The following is a 19,121-nucleotide window of genomic DNA, read 5'->3' as shown; positions in this document are numbered from 1 at the left end:
TTTTTACCATCCATTCACACCCTAGCACTACACTGACACTCATTTATCGCACACCTTTGAGCACTTAGTTTGCCACTCCCCTCAAGACTAGTGGGAGGGGCTATCACTATTTAATGCACACTCCTTCTGCAGCATTCTTTGACCCGTCTGCGTCCTGATGGGAACGGGGTTTCACCCACCCACCTACCTAGTAAGTATGGCCTTTTTTGTGGTTTTGATGATATCTATGTCCCATTTTTTCTGTTTGTGTTTTTAAATACAACTAGAGTTTAATCAGTTACAACATACATACAAATTTGATGAATTTGGACCTTTAATAATGCTAGATTTGTATCTTCATAGATGTGTGCACCATTTTTCTTCACAAGTACTATTCTTGATAGAATATTTATCTACTTTTTATAATATTACATGCACTTTTAAAGTTTCATAAATGTAAATTTTGTGATTTAACTCCACCCACTGTACTGCTTGACAAAGACTGCATTGAGCAGCTGAAACGTTGCATCATCTCTGTTTCACATATGGGAGAATAAATCTGGATTCTTGAAATCTTTGCTGGAGTTCTGCTTCCTTTTCCTTTTTGCATCTACATTGTGGGCATCCATCAGTCGGATTCCTGGAAGCTGGCACCCATTTTGACCCTGGAGGTTTAGTTCTGCTGTGCTGCACACATTTCTACTTTTTTGCCATATAAGGGCAGTGACGTCAGGGCAGGGCACATCTTGCAGCGGAATCCCCGGCCAGAGAATTGCTGATGCTCTGCCTCGGATTCTGCTCATAGACGGAGCCCCTGACTTCACTGTCCATATATGGACAGTGATTTCAGGGGCTCCCCTAAAGAAGGAGTCCTAGAGCAGAAACTATACTAGCGCTCTGCTCCGACTCCTGCTCTGGGGAAGCCCCTGACATCCCTGTCCATATATGGACAGTATGTCAGGAGCAAAGCAGCTGTCCCAGGCAGAGTGCTAGTAGCGCTCTGCTCCAGGTCTCCGGCTGGGGAAGCTCTTGACATCACTGTCCATAAATGGACAGTGATGTCAGGAGCAGAGCTGGAGTCCTAGGCAGAGTGCTAGTAGCGCTTTGCTCTGGGACTCCAGCTCTAGGGTTTCCCCTGACATCACTGTCCATATACGGACAGTGATGGTAGGAGAAGAGCTGGAGTCCCAGGCAGAGTGCTAGTAGGGCTCTGTCCGGGACTCCTGCTCTGGGGTTGCCGGTGACATCACATTCCGGTCCAGGAGTATCCCCTGACGTCACTGTCTATGGACAGTGACATCAGGGTCTCCTCCAGCAGAGGAATCCCTGGCAAAGCATGACATCTACAGGGGGGCTGTGTGGCATCATCTACAAGGGGGCTGTGTGGCATCAAGTACAGGGAGGCTGTGTGGCATCAAGTACAGCGAGGCTGTGTGGCATCATCTACAGGGTGCTGTGTGGCATCATCTACAGGGAGCACTTTGTGGCTCTCTCAACAGGTGGCTGTGTGGCTCTATCTACAGGGAGGGCTGTGTGGTTCTATCTACAGGGGGGCTGTTTGGCACCATCTACAAGGGTGCTGTGTGGCACTATCTACAAGGGTGCTGTGTGGCACTATCTACAAGGGGGCTGTGTAGCACTATCTACAAGGTGGCTGTGTAGCACTATCTACACTATGTTCCAAACATTTCATTATTAGTTTTTCAATTAAACTCATGGATGGTATTCTGTCTTAAGGCTCTTTGGATCATTGTAATCAATCTCAGACACGTGTGATAATTAGTTTGCCAGGTGTGCCCAATCAAAGGAAAGCTACTTAAGAAGGACGTTCCACATTATTAAGCAGGCCACAGGTTTCAAGCAATATGGGAAAGAAAAAGGATCCCTTTGCTGCCGAAAAGCGTGAAATAGTGCAATACCTTAGACAAGGTATGAAAACATTAGATATTTCCAGAAAACGTAAGCGTGATCATCGTACTGTGAAAAGATTTGTGGCTGATTCAGAACACAGATGGGTTCGTTCAGATAAAGGCATAATGAGGAAGGTTTCTGCCAGACAAATTAATAGGATTAGGAGAGCAGCTGCTAAAATGCCATTGCAAAGTAGCAAACAGGTATTTGAAGCCGCTGGTGCCTCTGGAGTCCCGTGAACCTCAAGGTGTAGGATTCTCCAGAGGTTTGCAAGTGTGCATAAAGCTATTATTCGGCCACCCCTAAACAATGCTCACAAGCCGAAGCGGTTGCAGTGGGCTCAGCAATACATGAAGACTAATTTTCAAACCGTGTTGTTTACTGATGAATGCCGTGCAACCCTGGCTGGTCCAGATGGATGGAGTAGTGGATGGTTGGTGAATGGCCACCATGTCCCAACAACCCTGCGACGTCAGCAAGGAGGTGGCGGAGTCATGTTTTGGGCTGGAATCATGGGGAAAGAGCTGGTAGGCCCCTTTAGGGTCCCTGACGGTGTGAAAATGACCTCTGAAAATTACGTAGAGTTTATGACTGACCACTTTCTTCTGTGGTACAAAAAGAAGAACCGTGCCTTCCACAGCAAAATTATCTTCATGCATGACAATGCACCTTCTCATGCTGCAAAGAATACCTCTGTGTCATTGGCTGCTATGGGCATAAAAGGAGAGAAACTCATGGTGTGGCCCCTATGTTCCCCTGACCTCAACCCTATTGAGAACCTTTGGAGCATCCTCAAGCAAAATATCTATAAGGGTGGGAGGCAGTTCACATCAAAACAGAAGCTCTGGGAGGCTATTCTGACATCCTGCAAAGATATTCAAGCAGAAACTGTCCAAATATTCACAAATTCAATGGATGCAAGAATTGTGAAGGTGATATCAAAGAAGGGGTCCTATGTGAACATGTAACTTGGCCTGTTAAGTTTTTTTTTGATTGAAAGAGCTTTTGATTTCTGTAAATATGACCTCCTGATGCTGCAAATTCAACAAATTACCATTTTAGTTCTCTTTACAACCCTTAAAATGTTTTGATCTCTGTTGTGCATAATAATTTGAAACAGTGCATTTTGAGTTTTTTTACTTCTAAAAAAAAATCTGTTATCATTAGGAGATTTGTTCAATAAAATTTGCATTATACTCCATTGGTTGATGGTTTGAAGATTATACTGACTGTCATTTGCGTCGACTATTTAGGAAAATCAGCAAAAAATAACATTTGCATAATAATTTGGAACGCGGTGTACAAGGGGGCTGTGTGGCATTATCTACAAGGGGGCTGTGTGGCACTATCTACAGGGGGCTGTGTGGCCCTATCTACATAGGATACTGTGCTATTATCTACAGAGGGCACTGTGGCACTATCTAAATATAGATAACAGTTCATAGTGAACTGGTTTACTCACCTAGTCTTGTTGTGCAAGCATAGGCACAACGCTACTGCTTTGCATTGATATTAGTGATGGTCTTTCTCTACGTGCCCCGCTGCGATCCGTCGGGTGGAATCCTCTATGCCCAGGGAGAAGGAATCAATAGATTATCTATTGACTATTTACAGAGGGCACTGTGGCACTATCTACAGGAGGGCCATGTGGCGCTATCTACAGGGGGCACTGTGGATTTATCTACAGGGAGCAGTGCGTGGCAATAACTACAAGAAGCAGTGTGTGGCAATATCTACAGAGGGGCCATGTGGCATTATCTACAGGGAGCAGTGCGTGGCATTATCTACTGGGGGCATTGTGGAGCACCATCTACAATAGGCACTATCTACGCTGGTTTTTGCACATATAGTAGTGGTCAGCACATATTGCCTAGCCCTAGTGATAAAGTGAGACATCACCTGCCTGTATACAACCGGAAAACCATAGAGAAATACTGGCTACCAAAATAGTTGTCAGCCAAACTAGTGCAGAAATTTTTGTTCGTTTATTTTTATGCATAAATTCTGAAAAGCCACGTCCCATCAGATAAGCCACACCCACCAAAGATGCCACACCCTAAGTGTCCCTGGAAAAAAAAAATTGACAACTATGCCCTACCACCTACAGGAGTGCTATCTCATTTGTTTGAAATTAGTTTATTTAGGGGTCTGGTTTGGAAATGAATTAATTTTGTGGTCGGGTCTGAATTAAATCTGAGGTCTGGTCTCGAGTCTGAATTAATTCTGGAGTCTGAATTTATTTTGGGGTCAGGGGTTTGATGCTTTCCATGCCACATCCTGCATTTTCTACTTATGTGGCTGAGAGTTTGTGTGGTACCACTGTATAGCAGTATATCCAGCTTCACAAACAATTTTATTCAGTAACAGCTGTCATTTGTTACCTATGTAACAATATTCATAAAATAATAAATATGAAGACAATCACATCTTCAAGATGCAGTATGTTGCATATTTTATGTGGATTTATGTTTTCTGAGCACATTCCACTTAGTTTCAGGTTAGATAACAGAGATCGTTATCTGTTTTACTTTATAGAAGTAGTTCTTCAATTCATAAACATTGCAGATGATTGAAAACACCTGTTCATTTCCTTGAAATTACTTCCTCCTTTCTGTGTGAGATTAGACTTTGCCAGTCTCTAGAGACGCGCTGCTTTGTTGTTGTTTTTCTCAATGCTTTCAGAATAGCCTGGCCATTTCAAAGATTACAAAGCAGTCACTTTCATACCTACGAAATCTTTCTTAGAAATGCAGATGTACAGAACTACAGATTAGCAAACCGATGTAATTAACTTTGCTGAAAGGCATCATGACTGACTCCACATTTAGTGCATTATTTGCCTTTTTCTTGCACGTTTCCTCATGTTGAAGATTCTGCTCACAGCACATTTATCTTCTGATCCAGTTGATCGGCCTATATCAAAGAAGAAAGGCTGATTTAGGTAAGATTCAATGCAGTAGCTGCAAAGTGGTGTAAACCTTGAATTTTTTATCTTATCAAACTTGGAATTAGACCTAAACCAGTTGTGTAGCTAGCGCAGGGGGCAGGGGGGAGCGGGGGGTTGCCCCGGGCCCACTGAAATAGTGGGGCCCGCCGCTCTGCCGCCCCCACCATGACCGGCGAGGCCACACTACAGTATTATTCAATCTAATAGACGTGCCGCACAATAGGGACACGTGTGCTAGAGCACACCTAGCAAAATAAGCCTGCGTGTGAGGAGAGGGTGAGTTAGCACCCCTTCCCTGATGGATAAAGTTATATAGTTAGGGTTTATATACAGGGATAATGGCTTGTATATACAGGGTTGATGGGGGTTAATACATGGATGATGGCTGGACTATCCATCATCCCTGTATATAACCTCCATCATCCCTGTATATAACAATCATCATTCCTGTATATAACCCCCATCACTGTATATACCAGCCAGGTTGGTATATACAGGGATGGTGGGGGTTTTATACAGTCATGATGGCTGGTATATACAGGGATGATGGGGGTTATATACAGTGGTGATGGCTGGACCAGGCATCATCTATTTATATAATTTCCATCATCCCTGTATATACCAGCCATTATTCCTGCATATAACCACCATAATCCCTGTATATAACCCCCATAAACTCTGTGTATAACCTCCATCATCCCTGCATATAACCACCATCATTCCTGTATATACCATCCACGCTGGTATATACAAGGATGATGGGGGTTATATACAGTGATGATGGCTGGTATATACAGGAATGATGGCTGGTATATACAGGGATAATGGGGGTTATATATATGGGGATGGTGGGGGCTATATATGGGGATGATGGGGGTTATATACGGGGATGATGGGGGTGACATGTAGTGATGATGGCTGGTATATACAGGAATGATGGCTGGTATATACAGGGATGATGGGGGGTTATATACGGGGATGATGTGGGTTATATATAACGATTATGGCTGGACTAGACACCATCCATGTATATAACCCCCATCATACCTGTATACAACCCCATCATCCCCATATATAACCCCCATAATCCCTATATATAACCCCCATACAGGAATGACCTGGTTTATATACAGGGATTATGAAGGTTATATACAGGAATGATGGTGGTTATATAAAAATAATGGTTGGTATATACAGGGATGATGGCTGGTATATACAGGGATGATTGGGGTTATATATGGGGATGTTGGGGGTTATATACATGGATGATGCCTGATCCAGCCATCATCCCTGTATATAACAACCATCATCCCTGTATATAACCTCCAACATCCCTGTATATAACCTCCAACATCCCTGTATATACCAACCATTATCCCTGTATATAACCCTCATCATCCCTGTATATAACCTTCACAATCCCTGTATATGACCTCCACAATCCCTGTATATACCAGACATCATCCCTTTATATAACCTCCATCATCCCTGTATATACCAGCCAGGCTGGTATATACAGACATGATAGTGGTTATACACAGAGATGATGGCTGGTATATACAGTGATGATGGTTGGTATATACAGGGATGATGGGGGTTATATACAGGGATGATGGCTGGTATATACGGGGATGATGGCTGGTATATACAGGGAAGATGGGGGTTATATACAGGGATGATGGCTGCACTAGGCATCATCCTTGTATGTACCTGCCATCATCCCTGTATATAACCACCATCATCCCTGTATATAACCACCATCATCCCTGTATATAACCCCCATCATCCCTGTATATACCAGCCATCATCCCTGTATATAACCACCATCATCCCTGTATATACCAGAAATCATTCCTGTATATAACCACAATCATTCCTGTAGATATCAGCCAGGCTGTTATATACAAGGATGATGGGGGTTATAAGCAGAGATGATAGCTGGTATATACAGGGATGATAGAGGTTATATACAGGGATGATAATGAGGTTATATACAGGGATAATTGGGGGTTATATACAGGGATGATGGTTGGTATATACAGGGATGATAAAAGTTTGATACAGGGATGATGTGGGTTACATACAGAGATTATGGCGGTAATATACAGGAATAATGGCTGGTATAAACAGGGACGATGGCCGATATAGACAGGGATGATGGGGTTATATACAGGGATATATAACCCCATCATCCCTGTATATACCGGCCATCATCCCTGTTTATACCAGCCATTATTCCTGTATATTACCACCATAATCTCTGTATGTAACCCTCATCATCCCTGTATTAAACTTCTATCATCCCAGTATATACCAACCATCATCCCTGTATATAACCCCCATTATCCCTGTATATAACCTCCTTCATCCCTGTATATAACCTCCACCATCCCTGTATATACCAGCCATCATCCATTTATATAACCTCCATCATTCCTGTATATACCAGCCAGGCTGGTATATACAGAGATGATTGGGGTTATACACAGGGATGATGGCTGGTATATACAGTAACAGTGATGATAATTGGTATATACAGGGATGATGGGGGTTATGTACAGGGATGATGGGGGTTATATACAGGGATGATGGGGTTATATACAGGGATGATGGCTGGTATATACAGTGATGATAGCTGGTATATACAGTAACAGGGATGATGGTTGGTATATATGGAAATGGTGGGGATCATATAATGCACTGGGGACCAAAACAGAGGAACCGCCCAAAAGTGACCCCATTTTGATAACTATACCCCTCAAGGAATTTTTATAGGGGTATAGTTAGCATTTTGACTTCACAGTTATTTTGCTGTATACATTGGAATTAGTCTGTGAAGATGAAAATCTACTTTTTTTCTGAAAAAACATAGAAATTTTTACTTTTTACAAGGAATAAAGGAGAAAAAGCACCCCAAAAATTGTAACGCTATTTCTCCCGACTACGGTAATACGCCATATGTGGTAATGAACTCTTGTTATGACCCACAGAAGGTCTTAGAATGGAAGGAGCGCTATTTGACTTTTGGAGCTGAAATTTAGCTGAAATGGTTTTCAGGTGTCATGTCGCAAATGCAAAGCCCTTGAGAGACCAAAACAGTGGAAACACCCTAAAATTTACCCCGTTTGGGAAACTACACCACTTAATGAATCTATTTAGGGGTATAGTGGGCATTAGACCCAACAGGTCTTTTGCAGAATTTATTAGAATTAGGCCGTGAAAATTAATATCAACGTTATTTCCACTAAAATGTTGATTTTTTAAATTTTTACAAGAGATAAAGTAGAAAAAGCACTCCCAACACGTGTAAAGCAATTTCTCCCAAGTATGGCTATACCCTACATATGGTCAGAATTTTTTATAATTTTTTAATTAATTAACCCTTTCCAGACTGATCCATTTTTTATTTTTTATTTTTCGCTTTTTCCTCCCTGCTTTCCAAGAGCCATAACTTTTTTATTTTTCCATCAATAGAGTGGTGTGAGGGCTTATTTCTTGCGGGAGGAGTTGTAGTTTATATTGAAACCATCTAAAGTAGCATTTAATATACTGGGAAACTGAAAATAAAATTCTTTGCAGGCTGAAGTTGGAAAAAACTGTGATTCCTCCATTGTTTTTTTGGGTTTCGTTTTTTACGGCTTTCACCATGCAGTAAAAACAACAACTTAAATTTTCTCTGAGACTCAATACGATTACGGTGATACCAAATTTATATAGTTTTTTTTTATTTTACTACTTTTACAGAGAAAAAAATATTTGTTAAAAAAAAAATGTTTTGTTTCACCATTCGTTTTTTTATTTTTTGATCGATTGAGCAGTGTGAGGGCTTATTTTTTGCGGGACGAGCTGTAGTTTTTATTGGTACCATTTTTTAGTACACACAACTTTTTGAGCACTATTATTAATTTGTTTTAGGGCTAAGGTGACCAAAAAACTGCGATTCTGGCATTTAAATTCTATTATTTTTATGGCGCTCACTGTGTGAGTTAAATAATGGTATATAGTAATAGTTCGGACTTTTACGGACGCAGCTATTCCAATTTTGTGTATTTTTTTATTTTTGATATTACTTTAGAGAAAAAATGGGAAAAGTTTATTTTTTGGACTTTAAATATATATATTTTTTCACTAATAATAACTTTATTTATTTATTTTTTTACACATTTTATTAGTCCTCCTAGAGGACTTGAACCTACGATCATTAGATCGCTGGTACAATACACTGCAATACTAATGTATTGCAGTATAATGACATTTTTACAGGCTCCTGTAACAGCGCGATCGCAGTTCCTGTCTGTTAGTCCCGGGTGTCAGCTGTAATACACAGCTCACACCCGCATCGTATGGCGTGGCCTCAGTGAGTGAGCCAGCTCTATACATCCCCCCGCACCACGACATGCTATTAAGTTGTGGTGCGCGAATGGGTTAATGCGCAGTGGATGGTGCAGAGTGAAAATTTAAATTTTCCACTGATATTCCAGTTTAGTGCAAAATATATTGTGCCCAGTTTGTACCACTGAAGACAAATACCTCATAAAATCTTAATCGGGTTCTCCTGGGTATGGCGATGCCATATCTGTGGACGTAAACTTCTGTTTGGGGACGCTGTAAGGCTCATAAGAAAGGGAGCGCCATTTGGCTTTTGGAGAGCAGATTTTTTGCTGGTATTTCAGTTTATAATGTGGGGGCATATGTAATCTGTGCAGAGTACATCAGGGTATAATAAGATGGTATAATAATGGGGTAAATAAATAATAATCCGCAGATCTGTGGCCATTGTCGCACTGATAGAAGGTGCCCAATCTTATCCGTTTTTGGAACACTCTGCACATTTTGCGTCGCCATATTCTGAGAGCCAGAACTTTTTTACTTTTTATCCAATAAAGCTGTGTGAGGGCTTATTTGTTGTGGGACAATCTGTACTTTTCATTGGTACCATTTTAGGGTACATGTGATTTTGTGATCACTTTTTATTCCATTTTTTGGCTAGCAAAGTGACCAAAAACCATAAATTCTGACAATGTTATTTATTTATTTTTTTTACGCCGTTCACCCTGGGCTATAAATTACAATTTTACTTTATTCCACAGGTCGATATTATTACAACGATATTATACGTATATGGGTTTTTATGTTTTTCAGCGTTTGCGCAATAAAATCACTTTTTTATAAAATAATAAATTTTTTGTGTCACCATATTCTTAGAGCCATAATTTGTTTATTTTTTAATTAAAAAAAGCTGTGTAAGGGCTTGTTTTTTGCGGGACGGGTTGTAGTTTTATTGGTACTATTTTGGGGTACAGACGACTTTTTGAACACTTTTTATTCTACATTTTGAGAGGGGTTGTGACAAAAAATAGTGATTCTGGCATTGTTTTTTTACTTATTTTTTAAGCGGTGTTCACCGTGCGGGAAAAATAATCTGATAGTTTTATCGTTTGGGTCGTTACAAACACGGTGATACCTAATATGTGTACTTCTTTTAACGTGTTAATTTTTTTCGTATAATAAAAGACTTAATATAGGAATAAAAGCATTTTTTGTTTTTGTAACTTCTAACCTTTATTTTTCATACAATTAATCAAGAAGGAAATAGAGCTGCACTCACTGTATTCGACGTTTTCAAATGCTTTATTTGCTAACAAAGTGAAGTGGGGGGAGAGACGGAGTACACAGATTACAGGCAACAGCTGTTTCACGTAGACACGCTTTCTCAAGCCTTCCCTTTATTTTTCATAGGCTTCCGTTCATGGCAGCGCAGAGGCCAGACAACCGACAGTCCCCGTGATTGCATGTGGAGGCTGCCGATCTGCTCCAAACCCCTTAAATGCGGTGATCGAATCCGCTGATGGGCCGCTGATCGGCAACAGGGAGAGCACAGCAGACACCCTGCACAGTTAGCCGCCGCTGCAGTGTAGCGCCGCGCCACGGTTAACTGTTAAAGTGTGAATGTAACTAAACACCCAGGTGCTCAAAGCTACTGTTCACCTGGACGTGCATTTACACCATGGTGTGGGAAGGGGTTATAGGATATGTAAACATTTCTATAAATATATATGTGTATCAGTGTATTTGGTGCAAATTTCTAATTAGTTTTCTATTAAAAATTATTTTAACTTTTTGAGATACAGCTGCTTTGTATCCTGTATACAGAGCGGCCGTATCTAGAGCAGAGACCTGAATCCGTCAAGGCCGGCAGGACTAACGGGTTCAGTGACAGCGGAGTCTGTGTCTCTGTGACACCTAGGATCTACCTGTTATCGATCACATCTAAGTTATGAATTTAGGCTTCGTTTACATCTGCATCGGGGTTCGTTCATGGGTTCCGTCAGACCTTTCCGTCAGGGGAACCCATGAACGGAAACCAAACAGAAATCATAGCTTTGTATTACCATTGATTTCAACTACGCTATTGATACCGCCAAAAACACTAAAACCTTACAGAACGGATACAAACAAAAACCATTAGCAATGGAAGCATTACCATTGAAATCAATGGTAATGCAAACAGAAAGCTATGGTTTCCATTTGGTTTCCGCTCGCTTGCTGTTCATGGGTTCCCCTGATGGATATGTCTGACGGAACTCATGATCAGAACCCCAACGCAGATGTGAATGAAGCCTTAGATGTGATCGGTAACACCTCGATCCTGCGTGTTACATGCATTAGGGGGGCCCACTCAGATATGTTTTGCCCCCACTGTGCTAAACCCCTAGCTACGCCTCTGACCTAAACATAATGAAAGGTAGCACTGTGCCACAACTGCTTTGTGGGAATCTTAGCTGCCGCTAGCCTGCATGATATAGGGATCCCCCAGATTTTTTATGGCTGAAGAAATTAAATTGTGGATCTGCAAAACCAAAAAAAAAATAAAAAAAAAAATTACTGGAAATGACTATATATTTCTCATATGTCATCATGGATAGCCCTTTCTATATGCTCAATTAGGACATATTTGCATACACTCCCTGGGGCTCTACTTCAATAGCCAGAGGAGTGGGCCACAACAAAGAGTGGCACTTGCTCTGGTGAGCCCTGACAATCCATCTACTACATAGTTGACTATTTGTTTGAATGCCTGGCATGAACTACTACATTTCCCCTGTAGTGGCTTCAATATAAAAAGTATCTTTCATGGTCAAGACAATCCCTTGAAAAGTTCAAACTTCACCTAAAAAATATTGATGACATAATAACGATGAATGTACATTTACTAGGTGTCCTCTTAAAATAATATAATGCCATATACAGTAGGCCTTCTCACTGAACTCAATGGCATCTGTGTAAATCTATCTTCAGCATTAACCCTCTGAAGTAGCCTTGTGTTGTCAAATTCTTACATTTAACTATTTACTCTGTTCAGGGAGAACAGGAGTACCTTATGATACAAATAGAACTTTGACTACTTATACTATATAAAAACACAAGCAGAAAAAATGGGACATAGATTAAACTTAAAAAACACAGAAAAGGCCATACTTACTAAGTGGGTGGGGGAAAACCCGTTCCCAACAGGACGCAGACAGGTCAAAAATGCTTCAGAAGGAGAGTGCATTAAATAGTGATAGCCACTCCCACTAGTCTTGAGGGGAGTGGGGAACTAAGTGCTCACAAGTGTGCGATAAATGGGTGTCAGTATGAGGCCGGATTCACACGAGCGTGTGAATTTTGCGCACGCAAAAAACGCTGCATTTTGCGTGCGCCAAAGGCAATTAACAGCTCCGTGTGTAAGCCACGTATGATGCGCAGCTGCGTGATTTTCGCACAGCCGCCATCATTATGACACTCCGTTTGGATGTTTGTAAACAGAAAAGCACGTGGTGCTTTTCTGTTTTCATTCATAGTTTTACAGCTATTGCGTGAATCACGCGCGTCCCACGGAAGTGCTTCCGTGTGGTGCGCGTGATTTTCACGTACCCATTGACTTCAATGGGTGCGTGATGCGCGAAATACGCACAAAGAACGGACATGTCGTGAGTTTTTCGCAGCGGACTCACGCTGCGGAAAAACCGCGCAACTGTCTGCACGGCCCCATAGACTAACATAGGTCCATGCGACGCGCGTGAAAATCACGCCTCGTTGCACAGACGTATGTTTCGTTCGTCTGAATAAGCCCTGAGTGTAGTACAAGGGTGTGAATGTATGGTATAAAATAAATGTGTGTGGTATAGAAGTGTCAGAACTGTGTGTGATAATTTAATAAAAAATAAATAAATGTGATGAATAGGGGTCAGTGCTGTGAATAGTACATGGGGTGCCAGTACTATGTGTAATACGTGGAGGGATAATGTGCCAGTCGTCAGGCATAGCATATCTTGCTGTATCAAAGCCTATTTATCTACAGACTCTGCCCTGGATGTTCTGCTCTCTATTGAACTCTGCTTGCTCTACTGAGTACAGAGTAGAGCGTAGAGATGACGTTAGCCCTGATCCGACATCAGCCAGCAGCAGTGTGCTCTTGGAATGTAAAATTACAAAATCTACAATAATGTTCCCCTATCAAATATGTAGTTGCAAACAGCTCAGTTTTGCTTACAATTTAGTTATTTACGTTACCTGGGACACTTTAATCTCCTCTGTAATGTTTATTTCCTTTTTATTACTTCAAGGACTAACAGAAGTAACTAAAATAAATTTCATACTGAAATTAATTTAGTTCCGTAGCTCCATGATGGACGCACATCTAGAGTAGGAGATAACTTAAAAAATATTTGTTTGAAAAACATTTCAAGTTACATTGGATCAGTTATTTCAGTGGAGTTTCTGGAAAACTTCAACTGGTGTCACAACAGTAAACGATTGCCAACGAATGTTCTGCATTTGTCTTATTGCCTAAATAAAGCTACTGAAAGTTAAACATAAAAACGATAATTATATACAAAATATTGACAACCCTAATTATGGTTTCCCCAAACATCAAGCCTTGCTTTCATCTACAATACCTGCAGTGAGAATCATTTACCGAAATTTGTGCCAACCATCTGTCTTTTTCTGTGGGGCCAAAATAACTATTTTTTTGCATTTGTGTATGGTCGATCAATGGGTTTCTGGGGCCTCAAGCAAGGATTAATGACATAACTGCACAGGTGAAGTGCTCTACTAAGGATCAAAACATGAAATTGATCTGCTACATTGATATCTTCATTGGAGATGTATCACTGGGTCCCTTTTAATGAGTGGAGCTTAGAGATGACCTATCATTTCTGATATATACTCAAGAAGTTATAAGCGTATTAAAACACAAGACTTTTTCTAAAAATTTTCAATGAACACAACAGAGGATCTACCTCTATATAATAAGGGCATAGACTGCCCAAGATGAAAGGAAAACTCTCAGGAAATTTCCTGCTCCTCTGGGCACTTGACCTGTGACAGGGGGGATTATTTCTGCAATGTTATCTAGAGGGAAGATAGATAAAACTTTACTCGTAGGCATCATAAAATAACTCTACATTATTCAGCCCAGCTAGAGGAGTGAGAAACCTGCATGATAGGGGTTAATTAGCAAAGCCTCTCACTGAGGGTATGTTCACACTGCTTATTTTCGGCCGTTTTTCGGGACGTAAATGGCCGAAAAACTGCCGAAAAATCTGAAGCAGAACGTTGTATTTCCCATTGAAATCAATGAGCAGATGTTTGGAGGCGTTCTGCTTCCAATTTTTCGGCCGTTTACGTCCCAAAAAACGGCTGAAAATAAGCCGTGTGAACATACCCTCAGTGGGAGGCTTTGCTGATTAACACCTAATAAGCAGGTTTCTCACTCCTCTAGCCGACCAAAGAACGGCCAAAAAATCGGAAGCAGAACGCCTCCAAACATCTGCCCATTGATTTCAATGGGAAATACAGCGTTCTGTTCAGACGGGGGTTTTTTTTACGCGGCCGTTTAGAAAAAAAGATGTGTAAAAAACGGACGTAAAAAGCGCAGCAAAAAACGAGAGCTGCTGAAAATCCAGAGCTGTTTTCCCTTGAAAACTGCTCCGTATTTTCAGACGTTTTTTAGTAAGCGTGTGAACATACCCTAAGGCTGAATTCACACAGAGTTTTTTTGCAGGCGGAAAATCTGCCTCAAAATTCCATTTGGAATTTTGAGGCAGATTTTGCTCTGCCTGCACGCACAGCGTTTTTCGGCCGCGGCCATTGAGCTCCGTGGCCAAAAAAACGCAGCCAAATACGCTTTCTCTGCCTCCCATTGTTGTCAATGGGAGGTCAGAGGCGTAAACGCCCGAAGATAGAGCATTTCTGGCCATTTTTTGGCACGTTTTCCGACGCGTCTTCCGACGCGTTTTCCGCATCAATAAAACTCGTTAAAAAACTCCCCCTTAGGCTATGTTCACACTGAGTATTTTGCCGAGTTTTTTTACGCTGAAACTGCGTCGCAAAACTCGGCAAAAACGGCCCGAAAATGCCTCCCATTGATTTCAATGGGAGGCGTCGGCGTCTTTTTCCCGCGAGCAGTAAAACTGCCTCGCGGGAAAAAGAAGCGACATGCCCTATCTTCGGTCGTTTCCGCCTCTGACCTCCCATTGACTTCAATGGGAGGCAGAGAAAGCGTATTTCGCGGTGTTTTATGCCCGCGGCGCTCAATGGCCGCGGGCGAAAAACGCAGCGAAAAACTCCGCGAAAATCGGCGTGCAGGGAGAGGAAAATTTGCCTCAAGCTTCCAAACTGAATTTTGAGGCAGATATTCCTCCTGCAAAATACTCCGTGTGAACATAGCCACAGGGTATGTTCACACGCAAACTCAAAAACGTCTGACATTATGGAGCTGTTTTCAAGGGAAAACAGCTCCTGATTTTCAGACGTTTTTTAAGCCACTCGCGATTTTCGCAGTGTTTTTTACGGCCGTTTTTGGAGCTGTTTTTCAATAGAGTCAATGAAAAACTGCTCCAAAAACTTCCTAAGAAGTAACGGCACTTCTTTTTCGCGGCTGTTTTTCAAAAGGGCCGCGTAAAAAAACGGCCCGTCGGAACAGAACGCCATTTTCCCATTGCAATCATTGGGCAGATGTTTGGAGGTGCTCTGCTACCGATTTTTCGGGCGTTTATGGCCCGAAAAACGTCCGAAAACAGGCCATGTGAACATACCCTAATAAACACACAGAGACCCTGTCAGCCTCCACCTGCATCCTTGGCTCTCTCATGGGAATTTATTATTTGTTCTACGCCAGTTTTCTGGCATAGCAAATGCGCAATTGCAACAAAAAAATATCACACTTTTGCAGCACTTACAACGCTTATGTCACTTTATCAAAAAGTGGGCGGTGTTTAGCAGAAGGGGGCCCGATAAATTTACTATCAGAAACTGGTGTAAATTATAGGACAAATCTACTTCAGCTCATAGCTGGCATAGATTTGACTTTTTGGCACAGAGATGGCCGGACATTAAACTAATTTATTTAAAGGCGTGTACCATTTAATATACTAGGCGCATCTTACTGTTTAGATTAAGACTGGCATTAATCAATTCTGTCCTGTGTGTTTCCAATAGAGACTCCAGTCCGAAGATAACATTACCTTGAATGAAGTAAAGTTGTATCTGTTGTCCACATTACAGTAAAAGGGTCTAGTGACTTTCTGTAAGCATTTGCTGCTGTACAGAAAGTCTCCTCCTGCACAGTCCATGCTCCCAACTCTGAGGCAGGACGTTTTACTGCGCACTGAGGCATGCTGGGGCTGACTTCAGCCTCGAGTCATTTTAGTTCTTAACGAGACAGAGTAACAAGCATTGTATTAAAGAGAACCTGTCACCAGCATTTCACCTATTGAACTCTACTCACCCCTCGCTGGCTGCTGCTGTCAAAAGCTCATTGGCGTTGTCCCCTCTCCTAAATTCCTCCTCTGACTGTAAATAACGGTCTGCAAACATTTTGCACCTTTTATGGTATTAATCCGGCAGTCTCGTTCGTTCCTCTTCCGAAAACTGGCCCACCCTGAATGCTGTCAATAAAGAGTAAGCTGTCAATCAAAAGTAAGAAGGCGGGGTTAACTTTGAAAGGCTTGAGGACTGAAGATTTGACTCTTTTCAAACTAAAATATGACTCTTTTATGCTCATTAGCATACAGTGCAGGAACACTAAAAAACTGAATACTAAAGCTACAGAGCTGACTTAGAAGATAATTATAGGTTAAATAAAAATGATTTTTTTACCCACTTTTACCAGGCATTGCTGGTTTAAATAGGTGAAATGCTGGTGACAGGTTCCCTTTAAATCATTCTTTTTATCAATTCTATGTATTTGAAAAACTACTTATATTATGGTCTTCTATCACTTTCTAAGATTTCCTCTGAAGTGATAGGTTCTCTTTAAGGGGGCTGGATCAAGGGGGGCTGGATGTTTTGGTTCTTTGAACCCAAAGAACTCAATGTCACACCTGTTAACATGTGCAGAAATTTCATCTGGTGCAATCTGAAACAAGAGGAAATTCAGATTTTCAACATCTACGTCCACATCTGCATCTGTTACTTCCCTTCTCCCTAATAGCAATGAATGGAAATACAGCACTTCCAGTCAGTACAGAATGTCTGCCCAGGCTGGGAAAATTTAGAATTTTAGCACCATGCCGAAAAGCGAGAAAGACATTCAGGGGCATTTTTTTTTCTGAATTGCCCCTTATATGCTTAATTTACGCATATAGGCTGTCTGCATCCATATATATTGTGAAAGTGATTAGAAATGTTTAAAAGATGGCATTTTGCTAGGACGTCATCTTGTATGCTTGGCATCCATTTTGGATCATTGGAATCCATCTTGTGGCCTGAAGGAGCCATTTTGAGATTAATGAGTTGTTGCTTTAAGGCGAAGACAACTTTGTCAGCATTGTTTGAAACAATTCTATGTTATTTTATTCTCGAGAGGAATGTTTTTATTTAGTCTCTCTCTAGTATGGAGAATACAGATGGATATTTACTTATTTTTGTGTGATAAGGAGCCGCTCAACCTTGAAGCCTATGGAGAAAGATCATGTTTATGATAAGGGAGGGGGTCAGTCTGACTCTTCGCCTTGGAGATACCATAAGGGAGGGGGTAGTCTGATTCCTAGCATCTATAAGTGGTATATTCTGGGGACTTATAGTTTTGCACTTAAGATGTCTTGTAAGCGTATGATTGGTTCAGGGCAAAACATTGTCATTATATGCTATTGGCTAAATGAAATCCAAATTAACGTCATATTGTAAACATTGTAAGCGATTGGCTTGAATCAAGCTGCTCCTTCTGCGAAAGTTATTATTGTAATGGTTTGATGAATAAACGCCAGAGAAGGATTTTGAGCTACCAAAGCATGGTCTCTTGTGTATTCTTTTCTCTCAGATATATATATCGATCACCTATGATTTGAAACTGGAAAAATCACAGGAGGGCTGGTATCGGTTGACATACCCAATACAAATTTCAGTCTAATATATTTTGGCCCATGATCGTGTCAACAGTTGTTTGGTGCCGAAACCCGGGAGATTTAATCGTCTGATAGCTGTCTTTGAAGGCCGGGCAGCATTGCATCAGTGATTATTAAAAGCCGGCCGGTACTTAAGAAGCTTATTCTTACAAACATTTTTCACTCATTCACTGCTGAGGCTGGAATTAGCTCTCATGACTTCACATCTCCAGAATGCAGTAATTTATCCAGCACAAGCAGTATGGGGTATGTAGAAAGCGTTTTGTGTGATGAATGATTGCAGATACGTATGTTATCTTGAGTTGTTGCTGATGTGTCTTGAGGTTCATGGTATGAGAGAATTTTTGCTGGCATTGAACATTGTGAGAACCGGAGCTGTGAGGAGTGAGTGTGTGACCCCCTCCTGTGGAATGTGATGACGTAGTGAGGGGACAAAAAAAAAAAGAGGAAAAGAGGAGCTTTTGGAGTGTCAGTGGATGGACTTGTGCAGAGGTGGTGTGGGTCCATGGCATGCATTTGTTCTGTGTGAAAGATAGGAGAGCTTGGTACTGTGTGGTGGGCCTTCAATGAATTGTGCTGTTTTGATTTGTGTATTGTTACAGGTCTGTTGAAAATGTCATTTATTATTTGGCTGTTGTGTAGAAACTGTTAAGGATTAAAGGGGAATGTTATCCTGTTGCCTGCTTGTTCTGAGAGAGATAAGTCGGGGACGCCTGACTTGGCAAAAGTCACAGACTGCTGACTCAGTGGTACTATAAGTGTCCATCGGTGGCACAAACTGTCCGTCGGTGACAGAAAGGTAGGGTGGTACTAAAAGTGTCTGTCAGTGGCACAAGTGTTCGTTGGTGACACAACTGTCCAGATAGAGAGACTGCATGTATAGCAGAGAG

This window comes from Rhinoderma darwinii, chromosome 3 (genome assembly GCF_050947455.1).
Source record: "Rhinoderma darwinii isolate aRhiDar2 chromosome 3, aRhiDar2.hap1, whole genome shotgun sequence".
In the NCBI taxonomy this organism is placed as follows: Eukaryota; Metazoa; Chordata; class Amphibia; order Anura; family Rhinodermatidae; genus Rhinoderma; species Rhinoderma darwinii.
The sequence above is the reverse complement of the archived record's forward strand: the minus strand, read 5'-3'. Positions refer to the sequence as shown.